Raw genomic sequence first — 3979 nt, 5'->3', positions numbered from 1 at the left:
GCCTGATTAAATGGGTGATAAGTAGGATGATAGGTAGGATTTATTTTTCTTGGTCATTATGCCAAGAGGAAATAAACTATCAAAAGAGAATGGAGGGAGTATCTAGTATGGTTGAGTAACATTTGGTCTAATTTGTGTATATTCAGATTTGGTTATACAAGTTGTGTCACCAACCAAGCTCATTGATGTCTACCTAGTTTTGTACGTGCTGACTCGGTTTGATTCGACATAGCTCAAGGCTCACATGGGCAAGAATCTTTCTTTTTGGAGATTAAAACTATCAATTATTCATACTAGCTACGTGCAGAGCTGGTTTGGCACCATGTCTGTCTGATTGAGCAACTTGGTCTATTTCGAGATTTAACTAGACTTGGTTTGAGAAAGTTACATAGTTCTCAATTCAATATAGGTTACTATAATGTCTAGTTTGATCGAACTGCCTTGGTCGGTGGGAGCATAAAATGTAGGTGAGTCAATTGCGTGTGGCCTTCAAGTATTTCGTATTGTAACAATATTCAATCGGCATCCAAACAAAGGTCCGGAAATGGAAGGTGTTAACGTTTACGGAGGCGGCTAGTTCTTAAAGAAATCTGTCAGCTATAACCTAGCCTATTGAATCTGGTAACAGTAGTCGGACATTCCACTTTGTTATGTTCTTTTTTTTGATTCGGTAAACATATGATGAGCTCAAACTAGAAATCCAAGAAGCTCCAAGGAGGGAGGAGAGACAGAGGTCAATTCAATCTTATCGCAAACGCACTACTATGCTATATCTAGGAAAAGCGGCAATACAAAGTCAAGATACTCGGCGGCGTACGCGCGGGAACTTGCTGAATCGCATCGAGGGATATTAATATACACTTTCTTGAACAACTCCAACGCAACAATGCACTAACACCTTCCTCGTTGGGGCTCCGCGCACTGGGAAAAGGCTTCCGCGACAGGAGGATTTTAGTCAACGTAGATTGGATCGAAAGCTCAAAATAGTACCGCATTTGTGCTTAAGAAAAGGCTTTCTTGTCCGGGGTCTATATCCACGTTTAATACAATTCATGTAGATTTATATCTATACACACACACATATATATAAAGTTGCATAGTTCTCAATTAAAATCACATAATTATAAATCATTTACTTTGTTTTTTACATTAAATACCTAAGCCCAAAGGAAGGAAAAAGATCCATCATATCCTGTAATCAACTGTATGCAGCAGGTAAAATAGTTTGAACTAATATATAGGATGTTTTTTTTTGCAGCATTCACGTCTTTGCAAGAATTTTGGGGACAAGAAGCTCGCAGCTGACAATATAAATTTCTTTTTCCATGAAAATTTCACAATAAAAAGTTTCATTTTTGTTCTTGTAGTGGAATATCATTCCTATAAAATATTATTAAGATTGATCTACTCCAACATAACTGTTGTTTTAGCAACTAAAACAAATAATGCATGCTCTTTGTCCGATTTAGTAACTCGGCAGTTCATCATGGGGTTACCAAGTGGTAGATTTGTAGGTAGGGAGGATTACAAGATCAAGAACTCAAAGGTAATCACGAGAACACGAAGGTTTAGATAGGTTTGGACCTCCGGAGAGTAATACCCTACATCCTGTATTTTGCTGGTTTGTATTGCTTTGCGTGGGTGCGAAGAATAGATCGGATGCCCTCAGAAGGCGCCCTTGGCTGCCTTATAAAGGTTGACGACCTAGGTTACAAGTCGGTTTGAATCTAATCTAGTTGGTTGTTACATGGAAAGCAATCCGAGTCGGACTATAACAAGTATCCCGCAATATCCGGGCTGATCTGAATCGCCCGGCCTCCTTGACTTGCGCTCCAAGTATCTTCACATCCTTAGCTTGCACATTCTGGTCGGGCGGGTCCACTTTCCAGGGCCGGCCAGTATCCTGGTCTGTGGGAACCCATGGGGTACCCATATCCGTCAAGCCCCCGAGCGATGTGTAGGTGAACAGGAACTTGAGGACATTGCAATGAAGCTTAGAATGTGGTCGGCTGAAGCTGCGATGGTGTCATAGTGACGGAGAGTCTACATAGTGCTAAAAAAAAGAAAATTTGAGCGAACGTAGAGCCATACACGCAGAGCAAAGTCGAGCACTGAGCTGATGGATGTCGGGCATCCGGTAAGTCGAAGCGAAGGACATGGAGGGCGTCGCAAGACGCACTCCATACGGAGTAGCCCTCGAGCATTGAAGCAATTAAAATAATCGGTCCAATGGTCAAAAACACAACGTAGCATGAACAAATCCATATGTACGAGGACTAGCGGAGTCGCGGAAGCACGCCGACTAGAAATAGGTGCCCAACCCCCGAGCGCAAGGACAGCCGGAGCCGCAGAGGTGTGTCGACCAGAAATAAGCGCCCAGCCCCTAAGTGCGAGAACTGGTAGAGCCGCATTGGCACGCTGACCAGAAATTGGTGTCCTGCCCCAAGTACGAGGACTGGTGGGGCCGTGAAGGCACGCCGATCAGAGATAGGCGCCCAGCCCCCAAGTACGAGGACTGGTGGGGCCGCGGAGGCACGCTAACTTGAAATAGATGTCCAGCCCCCGAGCGTGAGCACTAGCAGAGACACGGAGGCACACTGACCTGAAATAGGCGCTTAGCCCCCAAGCATGACCGTGAGGACTGGCAGAGCCACGGAGGCACGCTGACCTGAAACAGGCATCCAGCCCCCGAGCGTGAGCGCGAGGACTGGCAGAGCCACAGAGGCACGCCGAACTGAAATAGGCGCCCAGCCCCCAAGCATGAGCACGAGGACTGGCGGAGCCATAGAAGCACGCCAACCTGAAGTAGGCACCTAGCCCCTGAGTGTAAGGACTGGCAAAGCCACGGAGGCACACTGAGTCGCCTCCTGCACCCAACCTCCAAGCCTGGGAGGTCGTCCTGGTGGCAGGAGGCACGCCGAGTCGTCTATGGCATCCAGCCCCCGAGCCTAGGAGCCGACCGAGTCGCGGAAGTACACCGAGTCATCTTCTGCCCCAAGCCAGAGAGGTCGGCCGAGCAGCAGGAGACTCGCCAAGTCGTCTGTGGCGTCCAGCCCCCAAGCCTGGGAGCCGGCCGAGTCACGGAAGCACACCGAATCACCTCCCGCACTCAATCCCCAAGCCTGGGAGGTCAACTGAGTCGCGGAAGCACGCCGAGTCGCCTCCCGCACCCAGCCCCTGAGCCTAGGAGGTCGGCTGAGCGGCAGGAGTACACCGAGTCACCTCCTGCACCCAGCCTCCAAGCTTGGGAGCCGGCCGAGTCGCGGAAGCGCACCGAATCGCCTCCCGCACCTGATCCCCGAGCCTAGGAGGTTGACTGAGTCGCGGAAGCACACCGAGTCGCCTCCTGCACCCAGCCCCCAAGCTTAGGAGGTCAGCTGAGCAGCAGGAATACACCGAGTCACCTCCTGCACTCAGCCCCCGAGCCTGGGAGGTTGGCTGAGTCGTAGGAGGCACGTCGAGTAGCCTCCCGCACCCAGCCCCCAAGCCTGGGAGGTAGGCCGAGTGGTAGGAGGCTCCCAAGTAGTTTCTGAGCTGTAGAAGGACAATACAAACATTATGTAGTATAATGTAGAATATTTAATGATTGAATAACTCGGAAGTTTGATTTGTTGTAGAAGTAAACTCTTGCGGATCCTACTCTTGTAGGCCAGGTAATTTCCCCGAGTAGTTAGCCCGTTACGTTTAAGCACCTGACCCTGCCGGGGTGTTGCCGAGCGGACTCGAGCATGCTTAGTAGGAAGCGACATATGAGGGTCAGGCTTCACAGATTAAGATGTGTGCTACCCGAGTACTTTAGCAACCGTTAAGAGAGACGGACAAGTCGCAAAGCAGTCGAAACTGTGCCGAAAAGCACTAGCATGAGCTGGGCACCCGTGGGGTGTAGCCTCGACTGCCCATGTAGTGGACGGACCAATTAATCGGGATGTGACCGAGGTGGTCGGCAGAAGTCATGGAGATATAGAGAAGCCAGGACGTA

Source organism: Setaria viridis, chromosome 7 (genome assembly GCF_005286985.2).
Source record: "Setaria viridis chromosome 7, Setaria_viridis_v4.0, whole genome shotgun sequence".
In the NCBI taxonomy this organism is placed as follows: domain Eukaryota; kingdom Viridiplantae; phylum Streptophyta; class Magnoliopsida; order Poales; family Poaceae; genus Setaria; species Setaria viridis.
Note: the sequence above shows the minus strand (reverse complement) of the source record.